General features: G+C 43.3%; 1 long non-coding RNA gene across 1 annotated transcript in view; it reads left to right on the forward strand.

The window, feature by feature from the left end:
* The first annotated feature begins 6177 nt into the window (after positions 1 to 6177).
* Positions 6178 to 18867, forward strand: part of LOC123648360 — a 48102-nt gene continuing 35412 nt past the window's right edge. The window contains exons 1-2 of the long non-coding RNA XR_006738587.1: positions 6178 to 6215; positions 16540 to 16603. This is a non-coding gene — a long non-coding RNA (uncharacterized LOC123648360). The remainder of the gene's footprint in view (positions 6216 to 16539; positions 16604 to 18867) is intronic.

Consider the following 18867-nt stretch of genomic DNA (forward strand, 5'->3'; position numbering starts at 1 on the left):
CGTTTTATTCATGACTCCTATAGTGACTTTCTCTGTCTTGGCAGCTCTGACCCTCTGCTGGTTCAGATCAGCCTGAAGTGCTGCCTATAACACCTTGCTTCCCCCATCCCACACCACAGAATCCATGATTTGAAACTCAGTCTTTGATAAGCTTTTTGGTTGTTTATTCCAATTTGTTTTTGCGTTTATTCCAGCCTTGAGAGATCATTTAGAACTCCCTTCTGCCGTTCATATGTCAGCTCTCTGACTCAACCTGAGTCAGAGGCATGTTGACCAAGGTGTGCATCACCGGTGGGTTGGTGACCAGGCCACGCCCACGGCCGCAGCACACATTTAGAGTGTTCACCGGGGGCTGGCACGGACCCGTTAATCCTGGGGTGTGATGGTATGACCAGCTCTGTGTGCTGGCGCTGTGCTGCCGTCTATGCTGCCCTTCCCTATCTGGTCACTAGGGAAACGGAGATGACCTTTAGACTGAGTTGAAAGTGGGCAGAATTTCAATAGAGATGGGGAACGGGAGGGGGTTTCTAGGAGGCAGTGCTCCACGTACAAAACATGAGGGAGGAAAAAGGCAGCCACTGTGAGAGAGAAGGGCCTGGAGCAGAGGGACAGGTACAAAAGAATCAGAAGATCATGGCCAGATCCCTGAGGAACTGCATGTCAGGTAGGGGAGTGGCCCTTTGCTGGGGTCAGTGAGGAGCCAGCCCCGGCGTTCAAGGTTTTTGGAGCAGAGGCCTGACGGGCTCAGAACAGCCTTATAGGAATTCCCCTGGCTGCTGGGCGGGGAGGGGCAGGGCCACAGGAACAGACTAGAATCTAGTAGACAAAGGAGGTTAAAGGCCTGAATCGGGACAGAGTGGCAGGGGAGGAGAACGGGAGAGCAGAGAGAATCCATTCTGGAGATAAACTCAAAAAGACTTGGCAACTGTGTATGTGTTGGGAGTGAGTTGGAAGGCATAGGGTGTAGGGTAGCAAGAGAGAAGGAATCATTAATTATAACTCCAGGGTTCTAGACTAGGAGAAGCTGGAAAATGTTAATACTTGGATCAAAAATGGAATAATCAGAAAGAGCATTGGATTTGGAAAAAGAGAAACTGTGAAGGAAGAATTAGAGTTTAGGCCAGTCAGTGGGATTGGTGGGATTCTAATGAAGAGGGGCAGGTGGGTAGAAAAGTGAGGGGGTGGGGGTTTTGGAGAGAAGTTGGAATTAGGTGAGAATTTGGGTGGTTATACAGAAATGAGAACTGAAGCTACAGAATTGGTTGTGTTCAGTAAGGAAGAGCGTGTAAAAGCTGGTGAGGGCTCTGGACAGATGGGCTGTAAGCTGTAGAGTATCATGCAAGTGGAAATTTCTATGATTAGCATCAGAATTACATGTATGAGATAGGATAACAAGAAAGCAATGAAGGAGAAAGATAATGTAGGAGGAGACCTGAGATACTGCAGATCGTAATAACCATAATTAATCAAGATTTGTTTTGTTTTTGCAAGTGATAAGAAACCATTCAAATTGGTTTAATAAGAAAGGAATATACTGACTCACATAACTGGTAAGTCCAGAGTAGTCCAGGCTCAGATGTATTCAGTGGCTCACAGATGCTGGGATTATTTGTACTCCCTTCACTTTGCTTTCTTATGTTGGCTCAGAAATCTTCTCTTTATGGTGACAGAAGAGCTGTCAGGAGCTCCCATCTATCTTCTCCAGCAGGAAGAACAATTTTCCTCTAAGCAGTTCCAACGAAGGGCTCTGCGCTACTAGTCTGACCCTGGTGTAGCTGACGTTACGTGCCCATCTCTAAGCCAGTCTCAGTGGTCACGAGCTTGCTATGTTTTCATGTTTATAACCAAGTCAACACATCTCTGGAGTTGCCAGGAGAGAGAGTAACACCTAACCCACGTGGACTGAGGACAGTAGAGGGCTGATTCTCTAGAAGCAAATTGGGGTGCTGTCCCCAGAAGAAGGTGGAATGGATGCAATAACAGCAATGACTATTTGCTACAGGAACCAATGGGAGAATTTCAAGGAGGGTGGTAGTCAACGGTGACAAATGGTCAGAGAGGTTGAGGACGATAAGAAGTGAATGGGCACAGACTTTAGACATGGTGGCTGAGTCATTTGTTTGTTTAAAAGATCACAAATACGGGAGGAAAACAGATTTTAGTGAGTGAAGGGGTGAGTGGGAGTAGAAACGCTATAAAGGCCGGGGTTTGCTATTTTAAAGAAGTCTATCAGTGAAAGGAAGCGAGAGACCAGCTCTCCCCCAATTCTATCCCACAAGAGCGAGAGGCTGTGCTAGGAACTGGGAGGGCTGAGATTAATAATTCCTATTTGATGTCCTCAAGAAACTTAGACAGGAAGAGGTAATTATAAATGAATGAATTATGGGAAGTACTTAGTGACTCCAAAGTTTCAGAGTGGGAAGGTACAACAGTGAGAGTTTGACACTGAGTCAGAATAATCACAGAATAGAGAATGATGAAACCAATCCAAGGGTATCAGGGAAGGCTTTTCAGGGGAGGTGGTGTCTGAGCTGGGTTTTGTAAGATGAGTGGGAGTTCATTTTACAAAGCAAAATGGGGAAAGTCATGCCGGGCAAAAACAAAGACTCCCTAAGGGGCTCCTAGGTGCACACGGCTAGAAGCACCAAGGGCAGAAGAGCAGGTGGGGAAGGCCTGTGTGGTAGGCGAGGCGCAGGGCTTTGTCCAGCAGGCACTGGGTAGGGGCAGGGACGGGTTTTCAGTCGCGGAAAGCCAGGGTCAGGTTAGCGTGTCAGAAGAATCTCTCTGGACTCAGTCTGGCGGGGAGCTGACTGGGGACAGGGGAGCCAGCTCGGAAGATGTGTTGACAGTCGTGGAAAGGAGTGGCACAGTCCTGCACAACAACAGGGGCCGGGAAGAGGGGACAGAGGGGAAGGATCACCAGGAGAGGGAGAGCCCCTGGCACCTGGGGATCACGGAACGGGGGAGTGAGAAAGAGGGAAGGTTTGCAGAGAAGTGATGGGGCCGAGGGAAGGAGGAACGGAGTCCCCGGGGCGGGGGACACCAAGGCGCAGGTGGGGAGCGGCCGGTGGGGGGAGAACAGTCCCGGGGAGGCAGGGAAGGCCGGCTCCAGACACCGGTGGGGGCGGCGACAGGCTGAGCATCCAGCGGGGAGGAAAGATGGAGAGTAACAAGGATGCGAACCCAGAACAGCACTGACGAGGGCAGGGGAACAGTGGGAGAGCTTTAGTTTTCTCGGTGAAGAAAGCGGTGAGATCACCTGTCGGCAGCGCGTGGGCTCCCGAGTTCCCCGTGGGGAGATGGGACAGTAACAGAGCAATCAATCACTGAGTCACCCAGCGCCGCCCCCGCGCGGGCTCCCCTCTCGGCTCCGCCCTCGCCTCGCCCGGGTCTCGGGTTCCGGGGGGGGGGGGGCGCCCAGGGGCTCCCGCCGGCCCCCACCCGGCCCGGCGTCTGGCCCGGGGTCGAGGGTGAGCCCCGGCACGTGTGTTTTCGGAGCAGCTCCTACAGGAGGCTCTGAGGTGGATCGTCCCCACACAGGGCAGAGAATCACCGAGTTCAGGGGACCGAGCCCCGGAGCTCGCGCCGGCGTGGGAGAAGACGGGGGGCCTCGTTCGCAGAAACCGGGTGGGCGTGAAGTGACTCAGGAAGGGAGGACGAGGAGGAGGTGGCTGTGCCAACAGATACGGGACGAGCGGGGGCTCCTAGTCTCACATCCAGCGGATCCGCCTCTTGCGAGCATCGCTAGGCCGATCCTCACCCCTGCCAGGCTGCCCTTTTTATAGCTTCCCCCCCCCCTTTAGTATCTTCCTTGACGTTCACTTTAGCCTGCGGCCACCGGCATCAGCATGCAGGGTGACAAAATGCGATTTGCCAGTGGCCGCGCGAGAGACTCAGCACTATAAACGCTGAGCTGAGGCTAACCAGGCTTTGCTGAAATATCCTGGCCGTTCTTTTAAGGCAAGGAATGAAGATGGGGAGGGAGAAACCCGTGGGAGGCAAAGGCGCTGGGGAGCTGCGGAGTGGCGGCAGTTTGTGTGCAGCACTGCCCTCTGCTGGTCGCAGGCAGACCTGCAGCTGTATGGCGACAGCATCCCTGACTGGTGAGGAAGGAGGACAGGCGAGCAGGGCTTCTGAGTCGTTAAATCTCCCGCACCATCGCTAAATCCACACGTATGACTTTTTAGGCCCAAACTGAGCCTGCAGCTTTAGGCTTGGAGACTTGCCAGTTAACTATGTTCAAATAAAGACACAGATTGTGTAGGGAAAACATTAAGGCCCTGAAAAAGTTTCCCTGGAAAATATTTTGATGTGCACGTAATGGCTACAGTCACCTGGAGAGACGCTGAAGAGGTAGAAATCTTTCCTGGAATTAATGAAGGAATTTCGAAAGATGTCTGGTAATTCTATGTTGTTAATAATAATGGCCAACATGTATTGAACATTTATAGTTAATGGCACCTCCTGTGCATTACATCAATTAACTTTCACAACCACCCAGTGAGACAAGAACTCTTATCGTCTGTACTTTACAGATAAGGAAACTGAAATATAAGGAGTCTAAGTACCTGGCCAAGATCAGAAAACTTTGGCAGAGCAAGGGATTAAACCCAGAACTATTACACAGCTTCTTTGCTCAGCTCATGCCAGTTGCTTTATCACATAGACCCCAAAATGTATAATTGCTCCAACATTATAGAGGTTTATTTTGTGCTCATGTAGTGGTCCCAAGCAGGTGTTTTTTGTGACTGGGTGCCTCTCCTCCATACCCTGTGATTCAAGGACTCAGACCTCTTCGGGCTTGTGGCTCCGCCATTGTCTGGGTCTGGTCATGCCATGCACATCTAGCCACCCACAAGAAGAGAGGAGGGCAAGGAGAAGGTACACAGCGCAATGGCAAGAACTAGTCCTTTGGCCATACTTAGTTGCAAAGGGGCCTGGGAGATGTAGTCTCTGCCTGCTCAGTCCCTTTCCAGCAGCAACTCCACACCATGAAAGGGGAAGCAGGGATTCTGGCAGTCAGTGGACCGTCTCTGCCCTCCCTCTAGTAAGTGTGATGGGATGGTTCACCGACTTAGGTCACACCTTTGGTTACTACCCCAGGTGAGTGCCACAGCAAGACCCTCGGGTCTTTTAGCAATAAATCTTTGTAAGTTGCTTTTCCTGTTGATAAAGCACTTTTATACCTATTATCCTATTTAATCCTCAACTCTTGTGAGGTGGGTTAATTACCTTCATTTCACAGCCAAGGAAAGCAAAGCTAAGCAGTCAGGTGGCTTGCCCAAATTCCCACAGCTGGGACTTGACCAATTTACTCTCATTGCCAGATCCTGGAAATAGTGGCTGTTGCTAAGCTTAGGTGGGGCTTGACCAGAAAGCTTTATGGTAGGGACAGAGGAGTAGGCAGCGCTGTGAGCAGAAACAGGCACTCACAGATCCATGGCCTGAATTGACACTGCTCATTAAACCTGGTGACTCTGTACAGTCTCTGCCAGGAATTCTAAAGTTGGAAAAAGTTGAGAGAGAACGGTGGTGATACAGGGAGGAATGACAAATAGAGCCTGTAGGAGAGGCGGCAAGGTTCTTGGAATTTTCCTTATCTTCCACCTTGATCAAATGTCACAGAACATATAGAACCATGGCTTTCCTTTCACAATTTAACGATTTACATTGCAGATTTCATTTACCTTGGCCAATTCTATCATGTTTTTGGTATAGAGTTTTCATTCTGGGAGGTTATGAGAGGTCTTTACTCCCCCCCCATTCGCCCCTCTCCCCTCTCCTATCAGAGTCTCTGATAACAATCTAGTAATGAGGTCCTATCAGACCATCATTATTTTAATTGTCACCAAGCTTTCATTCTGGGCTAGTTTAAATGTTTGAAGTTTTTATATTTTTATTGTGAAATGTTTATACAGAAAAGGAGGTACTCAACAACTGCATTTAAAATGTTAGCATTTTTCCAAATATCTTTGTGTTGTTGATTTCTAGGGAAAATCAAGATGGAGGATGAGAAAAGCCGCCAGCCAGAGTATCTCTGTAAGAGAGACAGATTTTAGAAGAAAGTAAAAAAAATAAAATAAACAGGCAGACAAACACAGATCGGATGAAGGTCAGAAGGAAGGGTGCCTGAAAATACAGGAGACTCCACGGGATGAAGTTGCAGAGGAGAACTGGAAAAAGGACCCAGAGAGGCTTGGAGACCAGCAACGAGGGTAGGTGGAGCAGTTAAATTTTCCCTCCTTTGCATCTCGGACTGCCGGTGGGCTCCTGAGCGGTTGGAGAGACCTGCTAACACCAGACCAGTGAGCGGTGAGCCTCTTGCGGACAGGGCACTTCCCAGCCCCAGCCCCAAGCTGATCGGCAGGCACCATATTGCTTCATTCTCCCCTTCCCCTGCCCTCCCCAGGGCCTCTGAGATAGACAATTTAGCCACCACCGGGAGGCATCTTTGGGGAATGGGACCTTTCCTTTTGGGGCCCTACAGTGGACTGAGGGGTACTCAGACTGTGAGCTCCCTACACACCAGCCCTCCCAGGTGCCACTTGCCTGGTGACTCCAGGAGAGCGGGGCAAATCCCAAGGCGGAGAGACATTGATTTCTAAATTAAGCCCCTTATGTTAGGAGAATATACTTTGTTTGCATTCAATTATTTTACATTTGCAAAGGTTTGTTTATAGCACAGAATATGGGCTATCTTGGTGAATGTTCCATGTGCACTTGGAAAGAATGAGCTGCTGTTGTTGGGGGAGGTGTTCTATATAAAAAAACATTCAGGTCAAGTTTGTGGATAGTGTTGTTCTGGTCATCTATAACTTGCTCTACGTTTCCTATTGATTACCAAGAGAAGAGTTGTGATGCCTCCAACTATAATTGCAGATTTGTCTATTTCTCCTTTGTGTTCTTTCAGTTTTTGCTTCACATAGTTTCAAATTCTGTCGTTAGGTGCATACACACTTAAGATTATGCCTTCTTGAGGACATGAACTGTTTATTATTATGAAATGCCCCTTTTTATCTCTGAAATATTCCTTGCTTTGAAATCTACTTTGTTTAACAATAACATAGCCTCCAGTAAGGTATATTTTTCTCCATCCTTTTACTTTTAACCTATGTTTGTCTTTATGTTTAAAGGTAACGTTCTCGTATTCTGTCTTCTACTCAATTTTTGTTCCTCTGTTTTCTATTTCATACCTTCTTTTGGATTATTTGAACATTTAATACTATTATTTGATTAACTTGTGTTTGAATAATTAGTATTCCATTTCAGTTTATCTATTGGCCTTCTGCCTATATCTTTATTTTTTTTTTCAATTTTTGGTGCTCTAGGGATTACAGTATACATACCTAAGCTTTCATCCTCAGAGATAATAGTTTACCACTTCAAGTAAAATATAGAAGCCTTACAACCATATTGGTTCCTTTGCCTTCCCCCTACACTTACATACATTGAAATTTCCACTGTACAATTTTATGGTTTTTGCTTTCAATAGTCATACATATTTTAACTGAAGAGGAGGGAAATAATTTTTATTAACACAAATACTTACTGTATCTATTGCTCTTTCTTCATTTCCTAAGTTCCAAGTTTTCCTCTGACAATATCTCTCTTTAGCCTGAAGAACATCTTTTGGCATTTCTTTTAGAGCAGGTTTGCTGACAATCAATTCTTTTGTTTTTTCTCCATGACCAGAGACCCCATGGAGACCATGACTAGAGTCCACCCTTGAGTCAAAAGCACAAGAGAAAAAAGTGGGGAGGCATCCCTGAAATTCACCCCATATAAGTCACTTTTTCAAATTTTGACTCCCTTTCTCAATTCACCTGCTTTTCATTACTTTTCAGAGTCCTCAGATAGTTGTCTTTTGTACTTTGTTTAGTATTTGTAGTTATAATCAATGTAATATTCTCTCATGGGCTTACTATATCTTGGCCCGAGTCTGCTTGTTCCTGTCTTTGGTTTAATTTTCTCTTCTTTTTCTGGCTTCTTAAGGTGGAAACTTAGATAATTGATTTGAAACCTTTTTCTTTCTAATGTAAGCATTTAAAGCTATAAATTTCCCTCCAAGCACAGCTTTATTAATAGTTACATCCCACAAATTTTGATATGTTGTATTTTCATTATCTTTCAGTTCAAAATATCTTCTAATTTTTCTAATAATTTCTTCTTTGACCTATGATTTAATTAGAAATGCACTATTTAGTTTCTAAATTTTAGAGGTTCTCCAGATGTTTTTTTTTGTTCTTACTGACTTCTAATTTAATTCTGATTGGGTCACAGAACATATTAAGTATAATTTCAGTTCTACTAGGGGGACTTATGAATCCAAAACAGTGGAGTAGACACAAGCTGGCATCACTTCCCCCCACAGAAACCAAAAACAAATACATAGCACTAGGATTATCACCAACACCCCAGAACTAAAATATGAAGATGAGTCAGTTCCTGGGGCTACAGACAAATAAAGATACTTGGAGCAGATAGTAAGAGAATCAGATATTCGTATCTGTGATGCCCCTGCCCCCAGTCTGCCTGGCACCAATTGCACAGAAAATTTCCCCCAACTCACAGTTTCTATAATGGAAAAAGTAAGATGGAGGAGGACAGCCAGCTTCCCCACAATCTTGCATTCTTTGGCAGAAGAACTGTCCATGCCTCAACCCACAAGAAGGGTTCATGACTGCCAAAAGGGAGAAATACACTTGAGGACAGCCAGAGAAAAAGAAGGGAGACAGAACTACCATCCCCAGCCCTGGAATCTGCTCTGTGCTCTGTAACTTGGCCAAAGAAGATGCCAAATCAGAGTGGCTGTTCACCAGCACCATGCTGTAAGAGGTATGTTCCACAGGTCCTCTGGGCATGAACCCCTAGCCAGCCTTCCCACAATGCCAGGATATCCCCTTTGGGACCTCCCCCATTTTGGACAGGTAGCGCTCTGGTTTGCCAGAGCTGAGGCAAACCTGGGCTTTAGGCACCATCTAGTGCGGAAAAGGAGGCAGTGACCTAGTGGGAAAAAAACATAAGAAACTCAGCAGATAAATTACAAAGAATCTCTAAGCAAACATAAGCAATAAAAACCAAAACAAGCCAAACAGCAAAGACTGTAATAACGAACTAATCTTTCAATGCAAAGGCATAGATGTACATCCACAAGAAACAACAGCAAACAGGGAACCATGACTTCCTCAAATAGACAAAACAAGGAACCAGTGGCTGACCCTAATGAGATGGTGATACATAAGCTCTCTAACCAAGAATTCAGAATAGCAGTTTTAAGGAAACTCAGTGATCTCCAAGATAACACAGAAAAGCAATTCAGAAATTTATTGGAGAAATATAACAAAGAGATTGAAATAATAATAAAAAAATCAAACAGAAATCTTGGTATGGAAAAATATATTTCCTAAACTGAAAAATTCACTGGAGGCTCTCAACAGCAGAATGTATCAAGCAAAGGAAAGAATCAGTGACCTCGAAGACAGGCCATATGAAATTACATAGTCAAAGGAGAAAAAAGAGAAAAGAATGAAAAGGAATGAGGGTTGCTACAACATATAGAAAATTACCTCAAAAGTTCAAAACTAAGAATTATTGGTGTTGAGGGAGTTGAGTAGGAGCAAGGGGTAGAAAGCTTATTTAAAGAAATGACAGAAAACTTTCTAAAACTTAAGAAAGATATAAATATATAGGGACAGGAAGGTCAGAGAACACCAAACAAATTCAACCCAAATAAGAGTACCCCAAGGCACATAATAATCAAACTCTCAAAGGTCAAGGACAAAGAGAGGACCCTAAAAGCAGCAAGAGAAAAGAGGTAAATAATATATAAAGGAGCCCCAATTTATAATAGACTTCTCAACAGAAAGGAGGTCTGGAGGGAGTGTAATGACATTTTCAAGGTATTAAAAGAGAAAAATCCCTGCCACCAAAGAATACTTTTTCCAGAAAATCTAATGGTCAAACATGAAGGAGATAAAGTCTTTCCTAGACCATCAAAAGGTAAGAGAAGTCACCACCCCCAGATCTGTCTTGTAAGAAATGCTAAAGGAAGTTCTTCAATCTGAAAGAACAAAACACTAGAATGCAAAAATAAAACTATAAAACCCACTGTAAAATTAAGGACACAGACAAACCTAGTGTACTCCAACACTGGAATTTTGGTGTGTAATCCACTTATAATAACTTTAGTATAAAGCCTAAAAGACAAATCTATCAAAAACAATAATATGTACAGCAACCTGTTAAGAGATAGGCAATATAAATATATGTAAATTGAGACAACAAAGTCAAAATGTAGGGGGGATGGAAGTAAAATGTAGAAGTTATTTTAGTTTTTTCTTTATTTTTATTCTTTTTTGTGATCAATCCTATTAAACATATTGAGACTTGTTTTTTGGCCAATGCAGTTATCTAACTTGGTGAATATTTATGTCTACTTGAAAAGAAGGTGTTATTCTGCTGGTTTGGGGAGTGATGTTCTGTAAATGTTAATTAGGTCAAATGTGGTTCAAATCTTCTATATCACTGCTGATTTTCTATTTGCTTATTCTGTCAATTACTGAGATGGGAGTATTGAGATTTTGCATTTCTTGTTTCAGTTTTATTAGTTTTTGCTTTATGTATTTTTTGAAGTTCTGTTTTTGGATGTATATACATGTAGATTTATGTCATCTTGATGAAATGACCACTGTATTATTACAAAATGTCTTTTTTATCTTTGACAATAATCATTGTCTTGAAATCTATTTTATATGGTATAAATATAGCCATTCCAGTTTTCTTATGGTTATCATTTATCTAGTATACCTTTTTCCATCCCAGCCTTTAACTTTTCTGAGGTTTTGTATTTAAAGTAAGAAAGTGGGTTTTCTTATAGACAACACTTGTTGGATCTTTATGTTTTATCTAGTTTGACAATCTCTGCCTTTTAATTTGAGTTACCACTTATATTTAATGCAATTATTGATATAGTTGTGTTTAAATATAATACTTGCTATTTGTTTTCTATCTGTCACAATTAATCTTTGTTCCTTCTTTTCATCTTTTCTTACCTTCTTCTGGATTTATTGAGCATTTTTTAATATTCTATTATATCTCCTCTAATGGCTTATTGGCTATAGCTCATTCTTTTTTTGTAAACTTATTTTCATAGAGGTTGTTCTAGAGTTTACAATATGAATCTTTAACTTCACACAATCTATTTTCAAAAAATATTACACTACTTCACAGCTTTATATTTCTGCTTCTTCCTTCCATCTTTTGTATTGTCATTGTCATACATTTTATTTCTAAATATATTGTAAACTCCATATACATTGTTATTATTTTTGCTTTAAACAATCAAATATCTTTTAAAGTAAGTTTAAAAATTAAAAATGAGTATTTTATATTTAATCACATACTTTCCATTTCTGGTTTTCTTTATTCCTTTGTACAGATCCAAATTTCTAGCTGATATTTCTTTCAACTTAAAAAATACCCACTTTTACCTCTTTTAGTGCAAGTCTTCTGGCCATGAATTCACCCAGCTTTTGTTTCCCTGAAAATGTTTTTAGTTTTTGTCTTTATTTTTGAGCAATGTTTTTTTCTGGATATAGATTTTAGATTAATAGTTTTTTTTCCAGCACTTTAAACATGCCATTCGATTTTCTTTTGGCTTTCATTGTTTCTAATGAGAAGTTAGTAGAATTTTTATCTTTGTAGAGAGTAAGTGTGTGTGTGTGTGTGTGTGTGTGTGTGTGTGTGTGTGTGTGTGTGTGTCTTTGTGTGTGTGTGTTTATGTGTGTGTGTGTGGGTTCTGGCTGCTTTTGGGATTTTATCTTTGTTATTTGTTCCTAGCATTTTGGTGTGATTTGTCTTTATCTCACTTGGGTTATACTGAACTTCTTGGATCTGTGAATATACAGTTTTCATCAAGTTTGGAAAAATTTGACCATGTTTCCTCAAATCTTACTTCTGAACTCCCCCTCCGCACTCCACCCCACCGCCCGACTTTTCCTGGGACTCCAGTTGCATGTATTATCCCACAAGTCACTGGGGCTGTGTTTATTTTTTCTCTCTGTGCTTTAGTCTGAATAGTTTCAATTGTTATGTCTAAAACATAACAATTTTTTTGATCTTTTCTTCTGTAGTGTCTAATCCCCATTAAGCAAACCAGTGAATTTTCCCCCAACTTTGTTCAATACCATTTTTCCTTAATGATTTTAAATTCTACTCTCACAGATGTTTATACTTAATGTACTTTCTGTTTAATTGACCTATTTTTGTATTTGTACTCTAGAACCATGTTAATTTTTATTACTATAGCTTAATATATGTTGATATCTGGTAGGGTTAGTTCTCCCTTAATACTTTTGCTTCTCTATTCTTGCATATTTATTTTTTCTTATGAACTTTGAAGTCAACTTCTAATGAAAAGAAAATTCTGTTGATATTTTAAAAATTATATTAATATGTCAGCTTAGGAGTAACTAACATTTTTCTGTCTCAGCTTCCTATGCATAATTAGGGCTTCTCTTTACATTTTTTTCAAGTCTTCTTTTGCATCCGTAAGTAGCATTTTAAAGTTTTCTTCATATAGATCTTAAATATTTCTTACTGTGTTTATTTCTAGATATTTTATATTTTTGTTGTTATGGCTATCATAGATGAGATCTACTTATTATTTATAAGTTCTAAGTGGTTATCGCTTTCATATAGGAAGGCTATTGATTTTTCTGTGTTAATCTCGTCTCAACCACCTCAGTGTGTTTCATTATTGTTTCCCACTCAGTGCTGATTGTATTTTTCAGGGGTACATAATAATATCAAAAAATGGCACTTTCTTAAATTTGCATGTTCTTTTTCATTATGTCCTGATATTGCTTTGTTTGTTATTTTTCCTCTCTTTTTGAATATTTTAAACATACTTATTTAAAAACATTTTTGTATTATTCCATTATCTGTAGTTTATGGGGCATAAATTTTCCCAACTATTTCATCTGTTGACTGTATTTCAAGATAGTTCCTTTATTCATGTAATTAGACATATTTTATTAATACCATGAGCTCATCTTCAGTAGGAATAGTTTCCTGTTGAGTCCCATGAGCCAGCATCATGCAGGCATCTGTATCATTTGGTTCACATTTGCCTTGCTGGGTCTGTTCTTAGATAATTTTTATGTTTATTTTTTGACTATAACTTCTTTTAGTTATGGTAAGGAGGAATTGTGACTAACACCTACACATGGTACAGTTTTGGAAGTTTGATTTATGGAGGTCTACTCTTTCACCACCCACAAAGTTGGGCAGATGGTCAACTTCCTGCTCCATCCTTAGACCAGTGGGCAGAGTTTTTCTAGCCCTCATTTCATGGGAAGAACAGAACTTCATGGCTTTTAGCTGTATTCAAAGAGGTCATTTCTGCTTCTTATCACCTGCAGGCCTGAGGCCTAATCCTCTGTTCCTGTGGATCTTAAAACCCATCTTCTGTGCCAGCACCTGCATCTGATGTTCCTATGGACCATTTGCTTTTATTGCCTGCTCAATTTTATGGGTTTGAGTTTCTACTTCTTTCTTGGGACCTAGGAACTTTCCTTGCTTAGCTTTGAGTTTGGCTATGAAATGATAATGACAACAAAACAACAATAACATTTTGTTGTTATATTTTACTTAGCATTTATATGGGTTTACAGCGTAATGGGAAACTTCCCACATCACTTCAATTGACCAGGATTTCCTGATGGTCCTTTAAGTAATTCTTAATTCATTAAGTAAGGCACATGTCCTTTCCTGTCACAGATAGGAATATGTAACCTCAGCAAGTAAAAGATTCCAATTGTTCCTATTCATTCATTCACTCAGTTTTAATTTCACCACATCTTCCTTTCTACTCTTTTACATACAAACATTTATTGAGCAACTATTTTGTGCAAGGAATTGAGCTTGTTATCTGGCATATAAAACTTAATGAAGTGAGGTCCCTTCCTTATAAGATATCACTCTCTTTGGAACAGAGTCAGGGGATAATTTTAATGCACTATAGCAAGTGTCTGAAATAGAGGTAGGGGCCTTGCATTTGTGGGAAATGTTTAAAGGTTTTGTGTGTGAATGGGAAACAGAGATGACCATATGTCTGTCTTTTTCTTTTCCACGTCCTGGGAATAATGAGGAAGAGTGAGTAAGCAGGCCACAGGGGTGGCTGGGTGGGGGGAGGTGGGTGCAGGGTGGGGGGAGGGAGTGGAATGGGGTAGGCGGGGGGGGGGGAGCATTGTCTTGGGGGTCAGGACCCTTGGCTACTACTGCTTCTTGCTGACCAATCCCAGAGGCCCTTCAGACCCCATCCACCCAAGGTCCTGACTCAGCAGTTCTGGAGTGGGGCTCAAGCACCGGCATATTTAGAAGCTTCTGTAGGTGATTTTCATATACAGTTAGAATTGAAAACCATTGACCTCATTACATGACTTTGGGTAAATCACTTTAATTCTTATTCCTTCTATGCCTTGGTGTCCTCAACTATAAAACAAAACAGGTCATTTCCAGATCTAGAAATCTCCTCTAACACATAATAGTTGCCCAAGAGAGGGCTATGTTCACAACAGTTGTTATTGTTGTTTTTGTTACTAATACTATTATGTAATCCCACTGATTCTTAGAAGCTTAGATCGTGTGTTTACTGAGAGAAAAGTATCAGCCAACTCCAACGGCAAGCAGACTAGTTTTTCTATCCTCCAGTGTTGTAATCTGGCGTCCCCAAATTAGGTGATGGCAATTGATGTAACAGCTTTCCCGGTCGATGACCTGCCTTTACACGCTACATTATAAAGTAATGAGGCTGAGTTTTACTGTTTGTGGAATTGAACTTACTGATTTACAGTCACACCTCCGGGGTGTGTGTGGGTAGGCACAAGAGTGTGAACAGTAATTGTTAGTGAACCCAGTTGGAGGACGACAGAGAGGCGCTCGGAGGCTAAGGTTCCAAATGTTTCTCATTAATTATCTTCAAAACAAACTCTCAGCCTAAAAGCCCCAATTAGGGAACAACACATGGCTTAGAAAGCCGTGGTGGTAAATTTCCTGATGTACTGGTTTTCATTTTGGGAATTAGTATAATGCAATGGAAAAAATGTGGACTCTGGAGCCAGCCAGACTGGGTTCAAATTCTGGCTTTACCACTCACCAGCTTTATGACACTGGGCAAGTCACTCCGCCACTTTGTGACCCAGTTTCCTCACCTGCAATCTGGAGCTCATGGTAATAATGGCACCTACAGAAAGCTGTGGTGGATTAAATCAGTTAAAACATGCAGAGCACTTAGAACCATGTGCCTGGAACATGAAAACTTTCAAGTCTTGTATGCAATTATTTGCACCAAGGCAAAGACTTAATCCATAGGAATAAATATTAAAGACAGTTGAGGCAAATGTCAGGCTTGTTGTGAGGATATTTGGGGCATGAGTTGGCCTTGACTGAAGCCCCTACATGGCACTGCCTAATCCTTCTACCTGGAAAGCCAGCCTTGCCTGGGGCATGAGCTCAGCCCCGGATGGCCACACTGACAAGCCCTGAATGAGGATCCTACGGACGATCTCCAGGGTCTGACCAATGGACGCTGGGTCAGGCAGCTGATGGCCCTCTTCCCTCTGCCTCTCCTTTTGGTCTCTCCCGCACTCCTGTCTGTCCTCCTGTCTCCCGTTCCTCCTTCTTCCCCCCAAGCCAGGCCTGGGCTGCATGAGCCTCACGTATGGGCATTGCTTGGCCTAGAGATCACCCTCACCCATCCAAAGTGGGGCCTTTGTGCCCAGTTTCTCTTCTTCTTCCCAGGAGATGGTGGGGACTTGCCTGTGGACGAGCTTCCTGGATCCAAACAGAAAAGAGTCACCCTGGCTAGGAAGGAATGGCTGGCTGCTTGGGTTTGCTGTTGCCCTGGCAAAGCCTTTTCACACACACATCTTGCTGAGGGCAGTTTTCTGAACACAGACATGCCAAGCTGGCTTCACCTCTTATTAACTGGGACTAAGGAGTCAAGACTGCTTAGGTTTTAATTAAAAGAATATGAGGATTGGGGTAAACCGTGCGGCAGTAAGAAACAGGAGCAAAGTAAAGAGAGTAAAGCCATGCTTTGTTCTCATTGGAAAGTTCAATGTTTGGAGTTCATTGAGCTGTTATTGAGTCCTTCATATTATCACCAAAGAGGAGAACAAAACCAACCCATTGCGGGAAAACTGACTAAATCCGTCTCCTTTGATGAATTCTTCTTAGCAACTGGTTTTCATAAAGTTGAGAAGCAGCGTAACGTTGTGTAAAGGGCAGGGGACTCTCATTTTTTACTTTAATGACTTTTGTGGACCTCTGAAATGCAAGCTCCTTTACTCTCACCTAGCCCGACTTCAGTGTGCACATTTCCAAATGCAGAACTCCATGTCGTACCAACAGTAGAAGCTGGAGAAATCCAAAGCTGATGAGAAACTAGCGGGGTCCCTGTTTTAGCTTCCTGGGACTTCTGTAACAAAGGACCACTAACTGGGCAACTTAGAACAACAAACATTTACTGTCTTACAGTTCTGGAGTCCAGAAGTCCAAGACCAAGGTGTCGGCGTGGCCATGCTCCCCCTGAAGGCAGCAGGTAAGGGTCTGCTCCAGGGCTCTCCTAGCTCCTGGTAGTTCCTTGGCTTGTGGCAGCATAACACTAATCTTCACGTGGTGTGCTCTCTGTATGCGTGTCTATGTCCAAGTGTCCCCTTTTTATAAGGACACCAGTCCACTAGGGACCCACCCTATTCCAGTATGACCTCATCTTAACCAATTACATCTGCAACAACCCTATTTCCCAATAAGTTCACGTTCTGAGATACTGGGAGTGAGGACTTCAACATATGGATTCGGGAAAGATACAATTCAACCCATACCAGCCACAGCTATGCCCCCCACACTCAATTCCACCAAAATGGAGATCTGCTTTGCACAGCCCATTCTGCGGCTCGACACTTGAGTGCTCAGAGGCTACACATTTAATAGAACCCCCCTGGTGCTAGTTCTCCCTGTGCTGGAAATGAGGCCAGAGACGTGGGCAGGGCCTGAAGCATGCAGGGCATTGAAGGCCATGTGAGCATTTTGTACCTTATCCTAAGCACAATGGGGTGTCATTGATGTTTACAAACAGGAGAAGGATGATCAGATTCTAGAAAGATCCTTCTAACTTTAGTGTTGAGACATAGAATGGAGTTGGGACAAGGCTGTTGCAGTTATTCAAGCAAGAGGACAGAGCTTGCCTGAACTTCAATGGTGGCCATGGGAATTCCGGGAAGATGAGTTGGAGAAATGTCTATGATTTATGTATCAGGGTTTGTAGAGAAAAGGAATCTAAAGTTTACATTATTTTAGCAAGAGAACTGCCATTTGGGGATTGCTGGCAAAGGGAACTTTCATTTGGGTTCTTGGACATGGACACTGTAATTAATTTTGGCACAGATTCCCTTATTTTCAAGGAAGTCACCAGAATAAACTCTCCCGTTGTAACAAAGTAAAGCATGTTGGTCTTGGAATAAATGATGATGACGTGGTAAACTTGAGTGTGGCAGTTGAAGAGTGAGATGTTAAATGATGAAGAGTTAGAGAAAAGTTTTCCCGAAGTAAAATACTTAGACTGAATTATTGGTATCCCCCATGTTTTAGGTTCCTATTTGTTCCTGCAACAAACTAGCATAAACTTAGTGGTTTAGAACAATACAAATGCAGTATCTTACAGCACTGTAGGTCAGAAGTCTGACGTTCTCTCAAGGCTATAGTGGAGGTGCTGGTGGGCCGCGTGCCTTTCTGGAAGGCTCTTCTGCCCTTCTGAGGCCACCCACGGTCCTTGGCTCTGGCCCTTCCCCCTGCCTTCAAAGCCAGCTCTGACCCTGCTGCTTCTTCCACTTTTAAGGGCTCTTGTGATCACACTGGGCCCACCTGGATAGTCCAGGGTGCTCCCCCAGCTCAAGGTCAGCTGATTAGTGAGCTTAATTCCATCAGAAACCGTAATTCCCATCTCCCACATAGCCTAATGTATTCACAGGTTCTGGGGATCAGGATGTGCATGTCTTTGGAGGCCATTATTCTGCCTTCACACCCTAAATGGTGTTGAAACTGGTATAATGCGGGAAATGCAAGGTCGAGCCGTGTCTTTGTCTTATCTGGGCCCTGGTGAATTGAAGAGGGGGATCCCCCTGACACAAATGGGGGTTCCCAGGGCCAGTCGTGCTGGGGCAGCATGCACAGGCCTGAGGCCAGAAGGGGGTGATGCTAACTGCTCTCTGGGGTGGAGGGGTCGGGGGTCTAGACCAGTGTTGGCATGATCTATTCAAAGACTCTTGTTGAGGTGGGGCAGCTTGAGAGGAGCTAGACAGGGCCCCGAGATTGGGGTTTTAGAGCCTGTGAGCTCCCACAGGAACACAGGGAGCCGCTTCAGTTATCCCCCAAGCATTCAGGAAGCACCGCCATCTGTCCTATGCAGGGAGTTAAGTTTCCAGGAATCAACGATGGGGTGGGGCTGGAGGTCATGTCCCCAGTTGCAGCGAATCTGTCTGTGGGAAAAGCACATCCTGGAGAAATGAGTTAGGAAAGAGCCCGAGGTGAACCGGGAGGCTGGGAATGCAGCCATGGAACCACAGTGGCAGGTGGGAGTGACACGTGCCCACCTGGGCTGCGTTTCTCAGGATGCCCAGAAACGTTGGGGGAGAGACCCGGGTGGCAGACCAGCTGTTCTGCTAAGGCAGGTGGGGTTTGAACATTCAAAGAGATGAGGCTTTGCTTTAGGCTACTGAAGCAGTCATCCAGATGTCGGATGGAAGGTAGCGCCCCGGGATTTAGAGAGGAGGGGCTGGGAGCTTGTGGAGGAGGGAGAGGCAGGCT

Source organism: Lemur catta, chromosome 12 (genome assembly GCF_020740605.2).
Source record: "Lemur catta isolate mLemCat1 chromosome 12, mLemCat1.pri, whole genome shotgun sequence".
Classification (NCBI taxonomy): Eukaryota; Metazoa; Chordata; class Mammalia; order Primates; family Lemuridae; genus Lemur; species Lemur catta.